Source organism: Colobus angolensis, unplaced genomic scaffold (assembly GCF_000951035.1).
Source record: "Colobus angolensis palliatus isolate OR3802 unplaced genomic scaffold, Cang.pa_1.0 Scaffold396, whole genome shotgun sequence".
NCBI classification, from domain to species: domain Eukaryota; kingdom Metazoa; phylum Chordata; class Mammalia; order Primates; family Cercopithecidae; genus Colobus; species Colobus angolensis.
Genome location: NW_012117332.1, coordinates 1,562,639 through 1,585,349, shown reverse-complemented (window position 1 = coordinate 1,585,349; position 22,711 = coordinate 1,562,639). Strand labels below are relative to the sequence as shown.

At 45.5% G+C, this 22,711-nt stretch overlaps 1 long non-coding RNA gene across 1 annotated transcript in view; it reads right to left on the bottom strand.

Moving 5' to 3' along the window:
- The window catches only part of LOC105521093, a 143,264-nt gene that overhangs the window by 36,564 nt on the left and 83,989 nt on the right, over nt 1-22,711 (bottom strand). Inside the window, exons 2-3 of the long non-coding RNA XR_001003221.1 lie at nt 11,397-11,527; nt 4,464-4,556 (exon numbers count right to left, since the gene is read on the bottom strand). This is a non-coding gene — a long non-coding RNA (uncharacterized LOC105521093). The remainder of the gene's footprint in view (nt 1-4,463; nt 4,557-11,396; nt 11,528-22,711) is intronic.

Below are 22,711 nucleotides of genomic sequence, written 5' to 3'. Positions count from 1 at the left end.
TATCTATCTATCTATCTATCTATCTATCTATCTATCTATCATCTATCATCTATCTATCCACCTATCTCCCATCTATATATCATCTGTCTATCTATCATCTATCAATCTATCATCTATCTAACACATGTCAACCATAACCAATCCATCTTCTATGTATGTGTGTATGCATATATGTATGTAAGTATGTATCTAACATGTATCAACCATCTACCAATCCATCTATGTATGTATGTATATATGTATGTGTGTATCTATCCACCTATCAATCATCTGTATATCTGTGTATCCAATTTGTCTATCTATCTATCATGTATCAGCCATCTACCAATCCATCATCTATGTATGTACGTATGTATGTATGTACATATGTATGTATGTAGCTATCTATCTATCTATCTAATCTATCCTTTAGCTAGTTGGCTATTCAGGATAGCAGTTAACTGGGCACAACAAAGCTTCTATCTATGTTAGTGGGGATATTGTATTTCTTCAGTTGTTTGGAAGATAGATGGGCATTTGTTTCACTATTACTTGAATGAAACATGGATATTCTATTTACTGTTTTGTGTGAAAAATATATTTCACAAATTTTCTCTGCAAGTAAGTTTTTTTCCTCCACTTACTTATACCACCATTTATTTTATACAAAGATGTTTTAATTAAACATTTACATATCCATAGACATAAAGAGACTGAATGTTAAAAAAAAAAAAAAAAAAAAAAAAAAAAAGATTAGATTGGTCTCCAAGTCAGGGGAGTCGTAAACATTTGTAAAGTAACTATGACTGTTTTAGCTAAGTAATAATGAATAGTTTTATCTATAAGTCAAGCTTTCCTTTCTGAATGATAAGTTGTTTTCACTCAACGTCTTTCAAGTTCCTATTCTTACATGGCTATTGTAGGTGATTGCCCAGGAAGTTGCTTTGCTGTGGCGATGACGGTTCGGGACATTTATCTGAGAATGTTCTCAGGACCAACACGTGTGGGGAGGGAAAGCGGCAGATGGGCAGAGGGACAGGTTGCGCTTCCATGTGGCCAAAACAAAAGCCTCAGGGACCCCACAGGAATATCTCCGGAGTGGGGCAGCCCTTTAAAGTTGTGCGGAATCGAGGTGAGAGGGGCAGGGCCCTCTTAACACAAGGACATCACCGAACTGAGGCTGCTCCAGGGACCATGGTCAGGGGGTGTCTCTTCAGCAGAGGGCGATGTTTAGAGAGAGGCGGGCAGGGGATGGTGCTGGCAGCACTCACAGCAGTGGGGCATGAGCCCCTCCGTCCTTCGGATCTCAGGGAGGCCGGGCTGTGTGTCCCAGCTCCACATCCCCAGGGTAAGAACAGGTGTTAGGCACCATGGAGGGTCAAGATGCATAAGGTCTGGTCCTGCCCCCGAGAAGCTCACACTCTCGTGCCATGTGGCTGAGGGTGGGCAGAAATTATGCAAGGGCAGGATCCAGATGGAAGCTCCAGAACTGCAGTGAAGGCTTGGGAGGATCTGGGAGCCAGCTCTCCCTGACCGCAAGGAGGAGAATGAAGGCAGGCTGCAGGAACACATCTCAGGGAGGGCATCTGCACGGCTACAGGATTTGCTCCCAAAACTCTGGCAGCCGGGGAGGGGAAGGAGGATGGGTGTTTTCAGGTATAGGACTGGTGAGGGAAAAAGAACTGAGGCCAGGGAGGAAGAGTCCCAGGATACACACGATCTCACCGCTGTGCTGTCTGCGACCCCCAGCCCCTGCCTCCTTCCCTCTCCATCCTCAACTGCTTCCTGCCAGCTTCGGGTTGTGGGAATCCAAGAACAGCGCAGAGGGCTGAGTGGGCAGCAGAGCTGGGTATACAGGCTCCTACAGGTGGGAAATTAAATGAGGCCGGCAATCCTCCAGCCGACACTAGATTGACACATTTTGATCGGTCATAGCTGACAGAATATGATTCAGGCATGAATAATCATACGTAATCATGTAACTGACAGATGCTGTGACATGGTGGACCTGGAAGACATTACGGGAAGGGAACTAGCCACAAAAGATCACACGTGGTACGACTGCATTTATATGAAATGTGCCAAAAAGGCAAATCCTTACAGGCAGAAGTAGGTTAGTGGTTGCCAGGGGCTGGGGGCATGGGGGAAGTGGGGAGGGACTGCTTATAGGGATGGGGTTTCTTTTGGGGGTGGTTTAAATGTTCTCAAATTGATTGTGGGAAGGTTGCACAACTCTGGGAATGTACTAAAAACCACTGAAGTCTACACTTTAAAGGGGTGAACTCTGTGGTATGTGAACTATATCTCAGTAAAGTTGTTACTGAAAAGAAGGTGAAGCCATGGGCATGAGGACAAGGCCCACATGGAGAAGTAGACAACAACTGGCTGAACAAACTTTTCCCATTTTTCTTTTGCTTTGATCTGGTTCTCCTGGCCTCTTGATCTCTCCTTTACACAGGCAGTGCTGGGAGCCTGGCGGTGGGTGGGCATTCCCTTCTGTGCCTATTCATCATATATTCTCCATCAGACACCCCTCAAATTACCTCAAAGAAACGTGGGTTCAACACCAATCTAGGTATAGTAACAGAGGTATCAGAACCTCCTTGAAAATGAAACTATAACTTTGAGACACTCCCTAGTCCCCCATTCTGAGCAGGTGCACCCAATCCATTTCATCTTGCGTGCTGTGCTTTTTCATGCTGCCTGCTGGAACCTTGCACTCCCTCCCGACACCCCTCCCTCCTGGTCTGCGGCACTAACCCCCTCTGACACTCTGGGCCATTGCTGTCTGCCTCCCTTTGTCAGAACACCAGGCGCGAGCTGAGAGCAGGTGGCACTGCTTGGCACAAGGCAGGGGCTCAGCAAATTCTTGCTGAGGGGATGAATAAATTCCACAGCTCAGTGTCCCTGAAAGCCGCATTTCCCATGTGCCTTGATGGATGCTGCAGACAAACCAAGGTAACACTGCTGTGGCCTGGAGGCCTCTCATGTCTGCCCAGAGGAAAGAGGAACAGTATCATAAACCAATGCCGGCACTGCCTGTTAGGTGTTTTCTGTGCACAGTAATTTATTATCTGTACCATTAATTAAAAAAAAAAGCTACTCTACCTCCTGGAATATGCAATAGGATCCTTGTAAGTTGTGTAATGCTGGTCTGGGGATCTCTTTTTTATTTAGCCTACATTTATGGAGCATTTACTATGCCCCAGATGTTCATTATCTCATTTAATCTTCACAACATAGGGTGATAAATACACTAATATTAACCCCATTTTTGAGATGAGAAAACTGAGACTGCAGGTTAGGAAAATTTTTCTGGATTCCACAGTCAGTAAGGATGGGGGACAGGGTAATCCCCGGTCTCTCTGCACTTTGGAAGGAGGAGATCACACTTCTCCTTGTGCAGCTCACCATCTCCATGTGCCTTTGACTTCCAGGCATCTCAGCGCTAAGCCAGGAGCCCTCCGTGTTCCCGGGCATCCCACTACACAGCAGCTCCAGCGTGTCTGCACAGGGTCAGTGTCCTCACCTGTAGCCTGTGTCTAGGGCATCGTGAAGTTTCCTCCTATCTTCTCACCTTCTCTTTCTCTCCTACCTGCAGCAGGAGCTTCACAGTTCCTCAGGGTTCAATGGCTGTGGATCCTGCTCCAAGCCGGACCACACCTGTGGCCTTGCCAGAGGAGAGAACCCACCTGCTCCTCCTCTCCCAACAACGGCCAGCAGCTCCCCCCTCCCCAACCCTACCACACAACCGCTTTCTGTCGGTCCCGTCCTGTGCCAGACACTCATCTTTCCCTTCCAGGTCATCACCAGCCACCTCTCCCAGAGTTTAGTTCATGAGTTTGCGTGACCTGGAGTTCCTCTCTGAAGCTTTTGCTGTACATACATACTGAGGAAGACAGGAGAAAAATTCTGAAACACGTATCAATACACGAGTATTACAATAGCAGTTTAACTGCCAAGATGTTTTCAGTACTGATGAACTAAGTTTCACACTCGCTTCCTCAGGACGCCATAGCAAAGCCCTGCACACTGGTGAGCCTTAAATAACAGGAATTTATTGTCTCACAGTTCTGGAGTCTGGAAGCCCAAAACCAAGGTATCAGAGTTGGTTCCTTCTGAGGTCTGTAAGGGAAGCTCTGTTCCAAATAGATGGCTGTCTTCTTCCTGGGTCTCTTCACACCAGCTTCCCTCTATGCACATCTGTCTCTGTTCAAATTTAGCCTTCTAATAAGGACACCGGTTATATTGGATTAGGGCCCACTTGAATGATGTGATTTTAACCCAATTACTTCTTTAAAATCCTATTCCTCCAAATAAGTCCACATACTGAGGGACTTCAACGTACCTTTTCAGAAGAACACAATTTGGTCCATAAAAGGTATCAATAATGAGCTCCTTTCAATTTGGCTGTGTCATGCTTCATTTAGAATTGGTTTGGAGTACATCAAACAGATGCATCCATAAAACCGTCACACACAGACCTACACAGAATGTCTGGTCCTGCCACACCTCTTGCTGGCTTGTCCTTGTGTCTGCCAGCTCAGAATCAGAGCCCCTGGCTCACTAAAGGCCACCTACAAAGGAGACTGATGTCAAGTTAGAATCACCCGATCTATAAATTGGAAAGGAGAGTTTTGTTTCTTATAGGGCGTTAGAGCCTGCAGACTGGCCATACTGCGGGCTGGGAAGTGTAGCCTCCAGCAGAGACTGAAGGCACAGACTTCTACCGGGGAAAGGTGAGGCAGAAATGGATGCTGAGCAGGTTGGCTAAGTAAACATATTCAGCAGGTTATAGGAGGAGCTATGGACAGTCATGGAGGTGGGCGTGCACATGCCTAGTAAGCTAATGCATATGTCACACAGACAGGCTCGCTCTGGGACAGAGATCTAACATTTAAATGCATTGCAATTAGGACCTACACATCAAAAGGTGAAGCCAAGGCATGAAGGCACATGAAGGAGAAAGTGACTGAAATCAGCCTCTTGTCAAGTCAAAGCTTTAGTTCTGGCTGGTGGAATAGGGGGTCAACTAGTCAGCTTGTTGTAATTGTTTTGATACTGTTTATTTCATGACTAGTGCTGTTCAGCCGCTAGAGAGAAAGAAGAACCCTGTGGCAGTTAGAACAGAGCTTATTGTTTAAGTGTAGGAGGGTGGTAAACGGCCTTGGATCTTTTTTATAATCTGGTGTCTTATTGCCACAAAGAGTCCACTCCATCAGTCTTAGGATACTCTATTTTCACACAGGTTACATATGGATGGGTAAAACATCATTCCTTTGGCTCTTTCTGGAACAAAAATGGGCTATGCCATGTAGATGCCAATGATTGTCTCTATGTCCAGGCAGCAGATGCTTGTAAAATCAATGTCAGCATCCACGAACATCAGGGCTGAGTGGATGTCATGCAGTTCAAAAGATCTGAAAAATGCAGGATGGAAGAGGCGCGATTTTTCCACTGTGAGGCTTTCTCAGTTTCTTAGTTTATATATTTCTTCAAGGGGAAACCTGAGAGGAGCTTTTGATGTGCCCGTTTGTGAAGCCCTAACCCTAAGCTGGCCACAGAGAAACATGAACTCTTAGGATCCGGGCATGGCCTGTGCCTGCGCTTCCCATTCCTGGTACCCAGCTGAGTTGGAAACATTTGTCAGCAAGGCTTTTTGAAGTCTGTTCCTAGTAAAGCCGAAATGAATGTCTTTTGTGCTGCGCTTTCTGGGCTGTTTTACAGTGTCTTCTGGGAAGCTGTCCACTGACAACGAGATCGCTTTGGAGAGATGATCAAAGGAACCATCTCTAACGGTACGGTCTTCATTTCTGAGCAGCAATAACAGGCGTTCCAGCCCGCACTATTGTAGGCAGCTACAAACAATGCTGTGTTCCTTTGATCCCCGGCTCTTCATTCTGATCTTATTTACTTTTCATAAACAAACACTTGACAGTGATGGTAGGGATTCTAAGCCGCTCATGCGGGTAGGAAATCTGTATTTTAAAGTGGTAGTTTAGACTGAATGGCTCTATATGTTTGCCCCTGAGCTGAACTGCTCCGTTTTTTAAAAACCATGTAAATGTCTGCAGAGCTGTACCCACAAAAACACTGAAGTCCAGAGGGAAGAAACTGGAAGCCAAATTCCCCTGGTAGGGTTTTTCACAGGCCCAGTGACTCCCAGGGACCATCATCGTTGCTTTACCTGCCAGTTTCCTGCACGAGATACAAACTGCCCTCCAAACTCTGACCTGTTGCTGCTTTTACAAATTCTGATAGTGCAGTTGGGACTGAGGACGTTCAAAAGGCCACGGTGAATGTATATGCCTTCAGAGCAGGGAGCAGGGGGCCGGTTCTAACACGGTAAGCTTGTAAAACACTGTTAAAATAGGCACCAAAGTTTCCTACATAAGATATATGAGGATATATAATGATATGGTCTCATGATAGGTCCTATAATCTTCTGTGATACTGTATTTCTACTTTACAATATTTTTTCGTCAATCACTGCTCCAAATAAGTCATTACAAAACTTGGCAAACTTTGTCTCTATCTTACGTTAGAGGTGGGGAATATGTGAAATTCATCATTCGCCTGCCCTCTGAGTACCCAGGGAATCTTGTTCCCATCCTTCTAGAAAACAGACAAACAAAAAAACACAACAAACCTGCTAAAACAGCTGTATGGTGTTTTAACTTACCTTACACCATCCCCACCTTCCGTTTATAAAATGTATTATTTTATTGCAAGTCTTTTTCTGTTGCATTATATCTGTGCTATTGTGAGGTAAAAAATGACCACGTCACTGCTCTGTGAGTTTGATGTGGCTGGGTGATTCGTGGGACCACCCTGGACAAACAGCTGCCCCCCTACAGGTGAGGTGCCTCCTCTGAACCACAGAGGTTCTCTCTTGGGTCTCACCTCTGTCTCCCAAGAGCTGCGTGAACAGACAAAGCCACAGACTGGTATTCCCACAGCCTCCTGTCCACCTCGGGCCATTTCGCCTCTGCACTCCAGCCACCTCTGGGTCTTGGACCTTCTATCTTGACAGAACAATTGACAGGTGTCCTCAACACCAAACCTTATCTGATCTGGTCCCAGTCTATCAGCAGTTCTATCAGGGAAGGATTCCAAAATAATTCTTACGAGCAAAAAAACACCAACTACCTTCTTACACAAAAGACAAACACAAACCATCATGTTAGGGTTGGAAACAGGGAAAGTCAAATATGGCAAAGGGGATACTGTCTGCAGGGATCTGCAGAGTTGAGGACTGTCTCACCTGGAAGGCAGGGACTGCATTGAAAGGGATCTGTATCAGGCTAGTGTCACTTAGGATCACTTCAGTGGCCATTCTGATTCTTCGTTGCACTGAAATTTGTTCACGCAAAAAAGAAAAAAAAACTGTTCAAAATAACTAGGCTACTGGAGGTTTGAGATGCCTTTTGTCCAGCGCAGACACTGTTTCATTTGCGGTGCTGGGAACTACCTGTAGGGCCTGTGTTCATGGCAGGGAGGAAGCTTTGGCAAGGACCACCATGGTTTTCCAAAGATTCTGGTGTTCAGGGATCACTTGAAGTTTTGAAAACACACATTATTTTTTTCTGAGGTCAAAATTAGTGATGTCAAAACCCTCTGAGGTGGGCTCTACTGCTGTTTTCAAAAGATGAGAAAGGAGAAATCCTGTCTTCAAAAAGGTTCCCAGTCTAATCTGGTAGACCAATGATGCTGGCAGACGCTTCTGAGAGTCAGAATGGTTGGTTGGAGCATCTCCCCCCTCACACGGAACCTTTTGATGTTCACCCAACCCCACCAACCCTGCATGGAATGCACCAGCATAAGCCACCACGAAACCCTAACAAGGCGTGATTGGGCTTGGAGACTAGAACACTGGGCCAAGAAGCTACAGAGCCAGCTGTGGGACTCATCATGCATGAGTTACCGAGTACGCCGCGTCTTAGCTCAGCCTTCTGTGGAAGAGACTCATGCTTTCACCCTGGCCACTAACCTCAAATCACTTTCAGAATAGTGTGGTTCTGCCCCGTGTTGATGTTAACTTAAGTTCAACTCCTGAGAATTACATGAAACAATGGTTCTATGGGCCACAAATGATCATTATTTCCAAGTTTACAATAAACTTTGCCTCACAGAATCCACATTAGTGACATCTCTCTAAAATATAAGAAAATGTGGTGAACATCTCCCCTCTGCCCCAGGCATGATTTCCACCATGTAAGTAAACACATGCTCTGAGTCAAAATAAAATAAGGCACAAGATACAAAACAAATTGGCAGTCTCACTTCTTAATTCAATGCACCTTAGTTTTAGGAAAAATGAGGCTGCTGCATCCATGTGATTGTGTGTTGACTTGCACTTCTTTTGGGTAAGGCTGTCAGAAGTAGATAAAAGACCAGGAAGAGCAAGGCTTCTGAGCAAAACTGAGCGGAGACATTCTGAGACCACACACCACACCCAGCACAAGATGCTCCATGATGTCAAGTGGCATTAGGAAGAAAAGAAAGGCCTTAACCTTGGCACCTTGTCCACTGAGCAAAGAACATGAAGAAGGGGAGACCCAAAGATGGGGAAGGGGAAATTCAGGGGAAAAATCAGGTAACTAGAAGGGCGGCCAACTCTCTAGGCTGGGAACCTGCTGCCCCAGCTTTAAATCCTGTTTCCCCTTCCCCAGAGCCAGAGGGGGCCCCAGACTCACCCCTCACTCCTCACCTGGAGCTTTTGCTTAAAGAACAAGATTTTCTTTAAAACAATGCCTGCATGCCAAAAGGGGCAACTGGGAAATTAGAAGCCCCATATGCTATGCGTTTACTTTTTTAGAGCATGCTCTATCTTGCATACTTTTCCCTTTTACCAGCCAAGACTAACCTACAAAGCACCTTATATTTTTGAAGAGAAAAACAATGTTTTTAGGAAATTGACTAGGCATGAATTACATCAAAAGCATTATTTGAGGGGCTATAATTTTTGCCTAGATTTTTTATTTTTAGAAAATTTTTTAATGTTTTATATTTCAGACTTAGGGTGAAAAATTTCTGTTCATCCTTCATTCAGCTTTCTCAAATATTAACACCCATAATCATAGCACCATGATCAAAGTCATCAAGTTAACAATGATAACACTATTAACTAATCTGTAGACTTCATTCAAATGTCTTTCTCCCCCACCTCCCTCTCTCTCCCTTTCTCTCTCTGCCTCTTCCTCTCTCTCCATCATTCCCCCATCTCTTCCTCTCCCCCTCCCTGCTGTCTTTCCCTGTCTTCTCTGCCCCTCTCTCCCTCCCCCTCTCTCTTTCTCTCCCTTCTCGCTCTGTCTCTCCCGGTCCCCACCCCCTCTCTCTCTCTTCTCTCAGCCTTGGTTTTACATCCTCCTGTTGCAGACCTTCTTCCTCAAGAAAGTGAAGGGAGCATGGGAGGGGCTGGATCGACTCTCTTCACTGGTTCTGACTTCAAAAGCTCTCACAGAAGGACCCTGATGCCCAGATGAGCAATGAGCCCAGACAGGGTCAATCAGCTACCGCTAAAGAACAGAGTTCTGGGCCCTGGGGCCCCTGCACGTCAGGAAAGGGCTTGCTATGGGCCAGAAAACCAGCAAACCTTGACTTCACAGCTTCACTGTCACTGTCAGCCTGGCCTCTCTTTGGGCTCCACACTGATGGGCCCCAAACAGACCTCCTGACTCCTCCCATCTCCATATCTACTTATCAGTAAGTCAGGCCAGCTCTACCCCTAAAATCCACCCAGGCCCCAGTCACCTCTCTCCACATCCACACGAGCCCACCACCTAGTCTAGGCCACAGCCTTGCCTCAACTGAGGCAGGGACCACCTTTGCGGCCTTTCCAGTTTCACTCTTGAGCTGCTGCATCCATTCCCAGACACAGCTGCCAAGGTGACTTCTGAAGCAAAGCATCTCATCAAAGGGCTTTGCTTTGTGCTGACCGGAAAGTCCAGCTCCTCACTGAGGATGACAGATCACCCGGCGATCAGGACCCTGGCTACTCCTTAAACTTCAGCTCATCCACTCCCAGCACCCCACAAGACCCTCACTCGCCTGCCTGCTCACCCACTAAGTCCCGTGGAGCTCCTGCTGCTCCTGCTGCTCTTTGCCCTTCTGGCTACCCTGCCAGGCCCCTCCTGGGTCTTCCTCACTCCCACCCCCTAACCCACGTGCAGCCTGAGTCACTGTTTCCACAGCTCCCTCTGCAGGTATTCACGGCGTTGTCTCTAACGGGGGTTACCTTGCTCAGTTAATTGTTTGAATGTTTTCCGTCTTACCATGACTTTAAGATTTGCAATGAAAAAATACAGGAAGAAAGAAAAAGGCAATAGCTAAGGAAGAGAAAGTGAGCCAGGGAGGCTCCAGGTAGGGACTTTATTTCAGAGTTGATTTTAGACATTTAGAATATCTATGTAACAGTATTTGAAATTCTTTCCCACATTTAAAATAAATTTGAATTAATTAGAAGAAAAATTGGTTCCGTAAGGAAGCACTTCTGCTGGAAATAGCTCTACAGTTTGTAATCCTTATTTGTACTCTACAGTTTGTAATCCTTATTTGTACTGAACGATAGAACGAGTTAACTCTTTTATATTAAATAGTCATTGTTCAGAAAGGAAAAATCAATTGAACAGGGCTTTAATAACTTGATTTGCAAATTTGGGAAGAGGAGTGAGTTAGCGGTGTCATGTCTCACAAAGAGGAATTTTATTTATTTTATTTATTTTTTTTGAAACAGAGTCTCACTCTGTCACCCAGGCTGGGGTGCAATGGCGTGATCTCGGCTCACTGTAACCTCTGCCTCCTGGGTTCAAGCAATTCTCCTCCCTCAGCCTCCCAAGTAGCTGGGATTACAGGTGTTCACCACCATGCCCCCCTAATTTTAGTATTTTTAATAGAGACAAGGTTTTGCCATGTTGGCCAGGCTGGAGGAATTTTATTTTAAAAGGTCATTTTAGAAAATAATAAAAGAAACAATATTAAAAACTCTGTGTTAGGAACTTCTGTCCTACAAGATACTCATTTTAAATCCAAAAATGTTCTTGATGACTAATATCTAACTTACAAAATAGTTTCTCACCTCCACAACTTTCATTCCTCTCTCTGTTTTTTTCACACACACACACACACACACCCCAGGCACTCCTTGATGAGGATATAACTGGCCCCTGTTTAGAGATTTGAGCTTCAGCCGACCGCCCTGGTTTAAGTCAGTAAGGAGCTAGCACGCCCTGGGAACCACACTGAACTCAGGTTTCCTTGCTTGCAGAAGTTATTCAGTGCTTTTCCCCTTCCAGGAAACAGAAATAACAAATGGTTTTTCTGATCTGGGGATGCATGAACATATTTTGTCCAAAAGCGGCCGTGTAAGAGGGCGATTTTCTTTTCTACGAGGGAAAAGCAATTCACATACACGCAACCTGATTCTGAGATTCGTCATCCGCTGAACGTGAATTCCTGTGGTTTTCGGAGTTGGTCCTGGAGAAGGGCTAGGTTGATCTGTCTCCTCAGAGCAGACTGCACACCCTTCCCAAAGAAAAACATGCAGGGCCTAAAATGTGGAAAATGTTAAGTTTAAAGTCCACTGGACAGCAAGAGTTCACCTGTTCCCGGGTGTTTGCAAGATTCTCTTAAATGAAGGATTTGGATGTCGGAGTTCCTTCTCTCGCATTTTCCTTCCTTTGTGAAACAAGTGCCAGACCCACTCCAGGGAACCAGCTCCCTGGAGAATGACTGACTCCAGGGCTGGGGCAGGAAAAGTACAGGATCAGCCCTAAAGGAAGGAACTGCTCAAAACGTGATGGGGACAAAAGGACACGAGGACTAGTTTGAAGGAGCTGCCACTGGGCACGCATGAGACAAACTGAGCATGAAAATGACTCATGACAGTGGTGGGTGACAACTCACTGGACAAACAAACTTGCAACTACACGATGATGGCAGAAAACAAGCAAATGAAGGGGTAGGATCCATGAGAAACCCTTTTCTTGCGGAAGGCCAACCGATAGAGGAGCTAGAAAATGACGACTCTGAAACCACCGTAATAATCACTGGCCCAGGCTAAGATCGTCACTGAATATTAATATCATTTGGTGGAATTGTGGGGTGATACCTACAGTTGCCTAGTGCCTGCTCATAAATTCCTTCCTATCCAAGGATAGAAGGTGCCTTTCCGGAAAACAACTCTGGATGACATCACCTTAACCAAGTAACACCCACACTGAGACGTCAGCAAAACCAAAGACCCTGAGCACTTCAGAAATGAACTTTCAGCCTCATGGAACAAAGAAAGGCTAAGGGTTACTCCTGATGAAGGAAGTCTAAGGGGACATGACAACTAAAGGCGATGCATCACCCTAGACTGGATTTTGGTGTTGAGGGGAAAAAGTTGCTTGTAAGGCAATTTTGTTACCATCAACAAACATTAAATATTCACCACATATTAGATAAGAGTATTGTGTCAATGTTAAGTTTTCTAAATTTGATAATTGCACTGTATTTGTGTAGAAGATAGAGATGGAGAGAGTTGGCATGGCTAAGTATCAATGGTGGGAGAAGAGAGGGGAAGAGCATATCATCATCAACTTGTAATATTCTTGCAACTTTGCTCTAGGTTCTGAATGTTTTCAAAATAAAACGTTTGATTAAAAATCTTGAGAGATGTGAAATGAAGGATAATTTCTTTCTAAAACTATGACTATTTCACAGTCATATGTGCTTTTTGTAACAATATTTGAAACGTGATTCAAAAAATGAAAGGCATCTGTTCTTTCACCACACATATTTAACAATGCAAACATTTAGAGTGAATTTAGAAATAAATATATTTATTGGGGTTCCCTTGAGGGCAGGAGTTCAAGGCCAGCCCGGGCAACATAGTAAGACACTGTCGCTACTAAAAAATACATTTAAAAAAATTAGCCAGGCATGGTAGCATGCCTGTCATCCCAGCTACTCAGGAAGCTGAGGCAGGAGGATCACTTGAGCCCAGGAGTTTGAGGCTGCAGTGAGCTGTGACTGTGCCACCGCACTCCAGCCTGGGAGACAGAGCAGCACTTTCCGGAGGAGAATGGTATGCCAGGTACGTGCCAGGTACCTGTTCACGGCAGGGTTTCAACCCCTCAGCTCTCCCCCTGTCTGACTCTTCTGTGATCGTCCAAGTGCTTTCTTGCACATCAGGTGCAGATAACGAGTATGCCCACTCCCCAGAGCAGTCTCGAGTGTTTTCTGGGAAGTGGAGAAGCAAAGTCAGGTTTGTTTTACATGCACAGGCCCAGCGTGGCTGTGGTGCTGTTCATCGTTCTCACAGGATAGTGGGAAGTTTTCAACTCAACTGGTGAAGTGAACTCTAAGAATGGTCCTCAGCCATTCATAGCTACCTGTTTGAGTCAAGGCCAAGTGGGATGGGGTGCAGCCTGAAAGGCTCCCCCAGCCGTGGGGTGCCCCTCGCAGCAGAGTTCAGGGTCCCCATGTGCATGGCCTGCTCCTCAAAAAGCAATGGAATGCTATGTTAGGGCCATTGTTCAAGCTTGAGGCCCCAAGGTTATGCTTCCCTGACTAGAAGAGATGAAAACCTTGCCCTGACAGATGGAGGAATGAAACTGTTAATTATCGTCCGTTGTTTACTTGGTGCCAGGGAGACATAGGTCGGTTTTATCTATGTTAGCGAACAAAGGGAACAACAGATGTATGTAAGAACAAAGCGAGAGGGAAGACAGCAATGCGGGCAGTTTGCCCACTCGGGATCAGCTTATTTGCTGTCAGCTGCCAAGGAGAACCACGAGGAGCAGGTCAGCCGGGGTACCAGGAGAAGTGCCTCCGGCTGTTCACGGACTTTGCAGAAACCTTGCAATGAGCTTTGGCACACACGTGTCAAGCCATCCCTGTATCGGCCAGTGCGTGGCTGGCACCTGCCTTTCAGTGAGGCCGTCTCTGCCCATTTCCCCCATCATGATTTTCAACTGTGAGCCTGGGGCTAAGTGGCGAGACTCCATCCCAGGGACAGGGAGAGTGCCGTCGCTGTTCTTTCTAGGAGGGTAAGGGTCTATGCTCAGGAGTGAGTCACACCAGGAGATACAACTCTAATATCACCTGCCCCATCCTGAACTGTCAGTGCTAGACCAAAGTGCTACACATTTGCTGTAAGGCCAGGCTGCCCGAAGTCAGGGTGCTATCTGGGCTGAGGGCTGGGAAGAAGGGTTTCCTTAGTCCAGAGTGGGCAGAATGCAGGCTCACACTGAAGAGCAAACACTGTAGGAGAGACCAGGATGCCAACACTTGGAGCTGGCAACATGGGGCAGTGGAAGCCTTGACCACCAGAAGAGACTGCCAGGACGCAGAACTTCCTTATGGCAACAGCACCAGGAGTTGAAGGGTTTCTCGCCCACCGAGGAAGGCTCAGGAGCTGCCAGTGTATTGAGGAGGAGAGGGAACTGAGAGGCCAGACTGTCTTCAGCTCCCCCAGGTAGGGACCCAGTTAATGGAAATGCTTCTAGCATGTATGCCCTTAAATAGCCTTCAGGTCCAGAAGAGCCTTCTGGAGTCAAGGTTGTTAGCTGATTTGACCTGAGTCAATGGCTCCATTATTCTAGAAGGTGTTTTTCTCACTTAAGGATTGTGGGCTATTAGGTAACACCATCTTAAATAAGTCCTGCTACTTTTGGACAAGGACATATGCTCATACTGTAGCCACATCAGTCTGAGTTACAAATATGCTAGATTTGTCAGCCTGGCCACAAACCATCTCAGAAACACAAAACCTTAGAATTGGAAAGGATCCTAAGGATTATTTAATCCAAGTGCGTGTTCTACAGATAAGGTGGCCGAGGCCAAGAGAAGCACAGCAATGTCATTCCCAAGTGACTCTATGGATTGAAAAGCTGAAACCAAAGCTAGATTCCAGGTCTTCTGATTTGCAGGTGAATCATCTATCAGCATCTCGTGGTTACCTCCCTGTTTACTGCTAAATAATTGTCTCTCAATAAGTGAGTGTATGTGTGACATTCATGCATTTTAGCCTCTTTATAATTATTGTGGCATATATATATTACATATACACACACACACACACACACACACACACACACGCAGCATAAAATTTACCAGTTTAACAATTTTAAGTGCGCAGTTCAGTGGCTTTAAGTACATTTGCATGTAGTACAGCCATCACCACCATCCATCTCCAGACTTCTTTTCATCTTTCAAAACTGAAACTCCGTGCCCATCCAACACTCACTCGCCATTCCTCCGTCCCAGCTCCTGGCAATTCCTGCTTGACTTTCTGTCTCTATGAGTTCAACTGCTGTAGGAACCTCAGACAAGTAGAATCACACAGTATTTGTCCTTTTGTGACTGGCCTATTTCATTCAGCATAATGTCCTAAATGTTCATCCACGTTGTAGCATGTGTCAAAATTTCCTTCGTTTTTAAGGCCAAATCGCATTCCACTGTGGGAATACACACATTTTGTTATCTGTTCATCCGTCTGTATGCGTTTGGGCTGTTTCCACCTTTGGCTATCGTGAATAATGCTGCTATGAACACAGGTGTACAAACACCTGTTGAGAGTCCCTGCTTTCAATTCTTTATTTATGTATTATTTCAATATACAACTCAAAATGATATGGCGGGATCATATGGCAATTCTATGTTTAATTTTTTGAGGAACCCCACTACTGTTTGGCACAGCACCTGCACCAGTTTACATTCCCACTAACACTGCACAGGGGTTCCTGTGTCTCCACATCCTGACCAGCGTTTGTTACTTTCTGTTTTCTGTGTCTGTTTTGTGATCGTTGCCATCCTCATGGCCGAACGTCTCACTGTGGTACTGATCTGCATATCCCTAATGATTAGTGATGGGGAGCGCCTGTTCATGGGTTCCTCCCTGTTTGTAATCTATTCTTCCTGTGGCCACCTGTTCTCTGTCTGCACAGGCAGCCCTGTGTCTGCAGCAGGGCTCCATGAAATCCGTGGCTTTGGGGCATCCATCTGCCTGCGAACATTCAGACAGGGAGTTTGAAGTTGAAAACCCAAAGTTGAAATCAGTTCCCTATGGCAGAGAGGCGAGAGGTGTGGTGGGGAGGGGTTCAAAGCCAGGGAGGCTGGTTTTGACGAGCATGGGCTAATTGCTGAATTGTGGTTGCTGTCACTCTGTGGGCTGACACCCAGCCAGGGCAGGTCCTCACACTCACTGAGTCACTGGGAACTGATGGCTTCTCTCACAGCCGGTCTGAAGAGACCAGCGAATCCTCCCCAACACATCAAATTATGCACTTTATAAAAGTATGGTGCAAACACAAGGAGTTTGAAAGCAGAAGGCACCCATTAGCCTTAGGCTCCCTCCAGCACCCTTATGTCACTCATGCATGTGTCACAGGTGACAAAATCACTCCCAAAGACACAGGCTGAGGTTAAGCGCCTCTTCCTGGGAGTCAGGACCCATGCTGTCTGGCTCTAATCCCTCTTTGTATTTTCACACACGTCTGTTTCACAACCATCAACCTATCCTCCCTCCCTCCCTCCCTCCCCCCGCTCCCTCCCTTTCTTCCTGTCATTTTCCTACTGTCCGCTAAACAAGCCACTCCTTTTCCTACCTCCAGCCTTTCGAGCCCCATCCCCCAGTACTGAACCTCCTTCCATCTCCTCAGGTTGCCCAGTCCTAACCATCTTACACACACTAGGGTCCTTTGTCCTCTGCTACTTCCCAGGCCATTGAAACCCTCACAGCGGCTTCCCCAGACTCCTTAGATGATTGCCCTTGGCTTCTAGGGCATGCAGAAGTAGATCTCTCTTCTACTTTTCTTGCAATTTGCTTTGATTTCTGCACTAGGCTGCACATTCTTGAGGTAGAGACAATGTGTCACTCATCAAGAGACAGGGAAGCCAAAAAGGCCCTAGTGTCAGGGACACACGTGACACGGACTTGCAGCCTTGTTGTGTAGTTTAGAGTCACTTTTCTCATCAGTTTACAAGGACATGTTACTTAGTGATCATGACTGTGCTTTGATCCTTTTACCGTGCACAGTGTGGCATCAGCTTCACAAGCCCGTATTGCCTGAGGAGGTTCTCGGCTTCTGCGTTCCTGGTCTGCTGGCTACAAGGCACACGCACGATAATATCAACTCTGAAAGTTGTCACTGCAAAGCTGACGTCCAGCATCCCAGTGTACACTGTATGTGCGTCTCTGCCCTGTACATAACCCCAATTTCTGGTGCTTAGAGCAAACGAGCTACAATCCATCTTTATTATGCAGTAAACAAGCAGACCAAAAGAACATGTGCTTCCCAGGAAAAAACAAGGACGTTTTATTCCATCGTTAAACGTACACACAGGTACTGTAAAGGGTTCCTCCCGTTAATGGTTTGAATTGGGCAGCATTTTTTAAAAACCCAGGCAATTAATTTTAGTGACCTGAAAATAATATAGTTCAACCCGACTTTCCAGGTTTACTCTAGAGTAATTTCTTTTCTTGCAAATAAGAAGTTTTTCTCTCAAACTCTTTTCCCTCAGTAATTTGCTCAATTCCTCAAGAAATAATGGAGTTGCCTATTTTGGAGTTTTGTCCCTTGGGCAGCCTCCTACAGAGGCTTATCAGGGCCACTGACTGGGCAGGTTTAAGGTTTCTGCCAGCGTCCAGGATTCCGGAGCCCCACACTCAAGTCCTCCAAATGCACTCTGCAGAGTCCAGTCCTGTGGGTGCCCTGGGTGCCTTCACTCAGGCATCCACGGAGATTGACCGCTTGTGTGATCCACAGAAGGCAAGGAAATTTCCAGGAGTCCTGGGCTCCAAGGACCAGGCCAAACACTGACCTCAGGAGCCTGTTTCCCCAAACTCTCCATCTGGTGATGAGGGTGTAATAGGGGATTTTAGTAGTTTTCTACTGCTGTGTAACAAATTTCCACCAACTTATTGGCTCAAAACAGTGCACACGTATTACCCTGTGATTCTGTCGGCCAGAAGCCCGACATCAGTCTCACCAGGATCAAGCAAGGTGTCGACAGAGCTGACCCCTCTGGAGGCTCTCAGGGAGGACCTGTCTCCTGGCCTTTTCCAGCTCCTAGAGGCTGCCTGCATGCCTTGGCTCATGGCCCCCTCCTTCAAAGTCAGCAACATGACATTTTTCTGAGTCTTCTTTCATGGTCACATGCTTCTCCCTCCAACTACAGCAAAGATGGGGTCTCTGTTTGTGAAGATCTCTGGGATCACCTTAGGCCACCTGGATAATCCAGAATAACCTCCCCGTCTCAAGATCCTTCATTGCATCAGCGAAGCGACTCCAGCCTTCTAAGGCGACAGTCACAGGTTCCAGGGGTAGGATGTGTGTGTGGAGGTGTTATTCTGCCTGGCACAGTGATGGAGGGCAAGGGGCTTCCTTCACTGCCATGGTGCCTGTATGCTCTGCTGTTCATCAAATCTGGTCCCTGCTTGCCTTCCATCCCAAAGCTTCCTATTGCTGTCTATACTTTTCATCTAAATTGTCCTCCTGCCACCTGGGTGTGTCTTTTCTCTCCACTGGATGCTGCAAAATCAATCAGTCCAAGTGTGCAGGCCCCAAAGGAGAAACCTCAGCAATCCTGGGGTGGGTTCGCTGTGAGTTGTTGTCCCCACCACCCCCACAAGACAGAGCTCAACCAGGGTTCTCCAAGCCCTTGGTCTGGTTAGAGAGAGAGGAAAGAATTCACCTCTGTAGTTTTAAGCTTGGGAGCGCTTATTTCTAACTGTTATGAGTTTAATAGATTTGCCTTAAAATCCAAAAATTGCAAGACCATCTCCCCATATGATTATCTGTAACTTTCAAAGTGTGTTGACTGCAAGCCACTACTAATTCAGTCATAAGTATTTAAAAATTTTTATTTCATTAATAACAATGGCATCCACATAATTCAAAAGACAATACAGGTATGGGTAGATGACATTATTTATTTGATTTATAGACCATGCATGCGGTGCGTATAGATTTTCAGACATCAAATATGACTCCACGGCCTTATAGGCAAGGTTTCAGCTAATGCGGGCCGACAAGTCCTGGTCTTATTTATTCTCCTGGGCTCCTCATGAAATGACTCTGATCTTGCAAGCTTTCTCAGACCCTCTCCAAGGAAAGTGAGTGGTCTCCATAGGAACAATTTGAGACAGAGTGGCTGCATATTAGTGGCCTCTCCCTTAGTGCTTCTCCTGGAGGAAGGGAATCCATGCACACCCCCAGAATACGGAGCATCCCCCACGAGGAGGCCATGTCTTCTGGCCTTTCATGAAGAGCCCACCCCCCTCAGACAGTTGACACCCACATCCAAATGGCTTTTCGAGGTGGTGAACTCCACCCAACCCCACTGTGGCCTCTACTCTCACTTTCTAAGCCCTACTCATCTTATCTATCTCCAAAATTCTCCTCGTTTGTAGACTTCTCAGCTCAAGGCACTTTCTGTTAACTGATATTTTCAAGAAACCTGCAAGAATTGTTACTTTTCTCCACTCTTCTGTCTTGGTCAATTTTGCCTTTTTGTTGTTGTGTTTCTCCTGAAACTTCAGCTCTCTTCATTCTCTTCTGAGAACCCATTGTGGGCTCACCTGAGAAGTGAACTTTAGTTAAAGCTTGTTAAATCGTGTTATATTTATGATTTTTTTCTTTTGATGTAGTTAACCATTAGGCCCAGTCAAGCTGTGACAAACTTACAACTCATCTTATAAACACGTTTCACTTGAAAGCTTATGTTTGCTTGGGATTACTGTCCTGCCTCTACAAGACAGATTTTTCATGAGTCTTAGCAGTTTGTAATAAATATTCTCCACTCACCGCTTTCGCTTTCCACTTTTAGGACTGACTCAAGGGATGGGGGTTTCCAGTTGAAATGCTTTTCTAAGACTTTATTCTTCATAATGTTTCTCCTTAGACTTGGGGTGTTTCCTCTTAGCATCCCAACCTGTATATTTTTAAACAAATGTAGTACTGACAGAAGCCTATCCGTGAAGTAAAATCTCCCCAGCGATCGATTCATCTTCCCGCTTGTACTTTATACTCTTTTCAGATGTTTTTCCACATACTTTCAGGGGATGATGGTACTTTTCACTCAGGTGTAAAACCTTAGCAGAGGCACAGCAATGGAAGTGTCAGCTGAAGGCCATTCGGGAGGTTTGCATTCACAGATACACTTCACAAGAAGCCAGGCCCAGTTTTGGGGGTCTGCTTGAAACTTTCTGTTCCTAAAACATTCGTGAGAGGTAAGTAAGTATAAAACTAAGATCCAACTAGGCTAAATGACTTGCCTGGGAACACAGCAAACCAACCCAAGTCGGGCTGAGATATGTCTTCAGAAACGAATTCATTTCGGAACTCATTCTGGAGTTCAGTGGGCCCTTTGGGACGAGGGCGCTCTGGGAGGAGATTGGGTCATGAATGGGATTTGTGCCCTCATAAAGGAGATCCTGGGGAGCTGGCCAGCCTCTTCGAACATGTGAGGACACAGAGAGAAGGTGCTGCACATGAGGCAGAGAACACACCCTTCCTAGATGCCGAATCAGCCAGCGTCTTGCTTTTGGACTTCCCAGCCTCCAGAACTGTGAGACACACATGTCTGCTGTTTATAAATTACCAAGCGTCTTGTAAATTTTTTTTAAGTTTCTTGTAGATTCTGGATATTAGATCTTTGTTGGATGGGTAGATTGCAAAAATTTTCTCCCATTCTGTAGGCTGCCTGTTCACTCTGATGATACTTTCTTTTGCTGTGCAGAAGCTCTTTAATTAGATCCCATTTGTCAATTTTAGCTTTTGTTGCAATTGCTTTTGATGTTTTAGTCATGAAGTCTTAACTCAAACAAATTTATAAGAAAAAAAACAACCTCATCAAAAAGTGGGCAAAAGATATGAACAGACACTTCTCAAAAGAAGACATTTACGCAGCCAACAAACATATGAAAAAAAAGCTCATCATCACTAGTCATTAGAGAAATGCAAATCAAAACCACAATGACATACCATCTCATGCCAGTCAAAATGGCAATTATTAAAAAGTCAGGAAACAATAGATGCTGGTGAGGCTGTGGAGAAATACAAATGCTTTTACACTGCTGGTGGGAGTGTAAATTAGTTCAACCATTGTGGAAGACAGTGTGGCGACTCCTCAAGGATCTAGAACCAGAAATACAATTTGACCCAGCAATCTCATTACTGGGTATACACCCAAAAGAATATAAATCATTCTACTATAAAGACACATGCACATGTATGTTTATTACAGCACTATTTACAATCACAAAGACTTGGAACCAACCCAAATGCCCATCAATGATAGACTGGATAATGAAAATGTGTCACATATACACCATGGAATACTATGCAGCAATAAAAAAGAATGAGTTCATGTCCTTTGCAGGGACATGGATGAAGCTAGAAGCCATCAGTCGCAGCAAACTAACACAGCAAGAGAAAACCGAACACCAAATGTTCTCACTCATAAATGGGAGTTCTCACTCATAAACAATGAGAATACATGGACACAGGGAGGGGACCATCACACACCTGGGCCTGTCTGGGAGTGGGGTTTGAGGGGTGAGGGCAGGGAGAGCATTAGGACAAATATCTAATGCATGTGGGGCTTGAAACGTAGATGACAGGTTGATAGGTGCAGCAAACCACCATGGCACACGAATACCTACGTAATAAACCTGCACATTCTGCACATGTATTCCAGAACTTAAAGTAAAATTAAAAAAAGAAAAAGAAGATAATTTTTATGCCAAAGTAATGTAAAAAAATTACCCAGTATCAGGTGTTTTGTTACAGCAGCCTGAGTGAACTAAGAGAGGGCCCTTTCCTGTATAAGGGGTGGCTGCAGGGCCCTCCAGGTTACAGGATTTGCTGCCCTGAAGACGCAGAAAAACTAAGCCCAGTCAGCCTTCCTCAACCCCCACCCCACAGCGCCTCCAGTGGAAACGCGACTTCACAGTATGAGAGGCCTGACTGCACAGCACTAGCTTTATGCATTTGGAATAGATCCTGGTACTGCTACCCTCAGTACGGAATGTGGCGCTGCTGTGGCCATGTTCATCTGAGCGCCTTCATGAACACCCAAGGGAGGGCTGGGGGTGAATAAATCAGTCCAGTCTCAGCAAGCTGGCCCTCCCACCTGAAGATCTATTAACTGTGGCATCCGAAGTCCAGGGGACACACTGAAATATGGGATGTCAGCAACTATTAATGCATCTGGAGCCACAGGGAAGCTTGTTAATTGTTTATTTAATTAAATTTTTTATTCTTCATTTTAACATCGCGTAGTACAGATGCACAAACACACACTCACACACTTAATTACAGCCCGGCACATCAACTGCCTCTAATGCTTTGATGCAGAAATTAATCTAGAGATGGAAGACAGAGCATAAATAAGGAAAATAAACAAACCCCTGGTTGTCACATTTGTTTTCCTCGTTCTGTTTACTCACTATTTACGGCAGCCCCATAAAATCCTGTCATAATAACTCCTCCTATCAAAGGGCTGTCATGGCAAACCAGCATTACAGCAACCAAGTGTCCAAGTTTCCTTTGAATAAAGGTCCTAGATGACCCCCATGTTTAGTATAAACCTCCAGTTTCCCCCTCTACAAAATTATTTAGGGAAAAAAGCAATTATTGGGGAATTTATGACGTCTTCAAGTATTGTACGTTTATTCAACCATGCATTCGTTCACTCATTGATTTATTCAATGAAAATGTACCTGTGCCAGGCCCAGGACTGG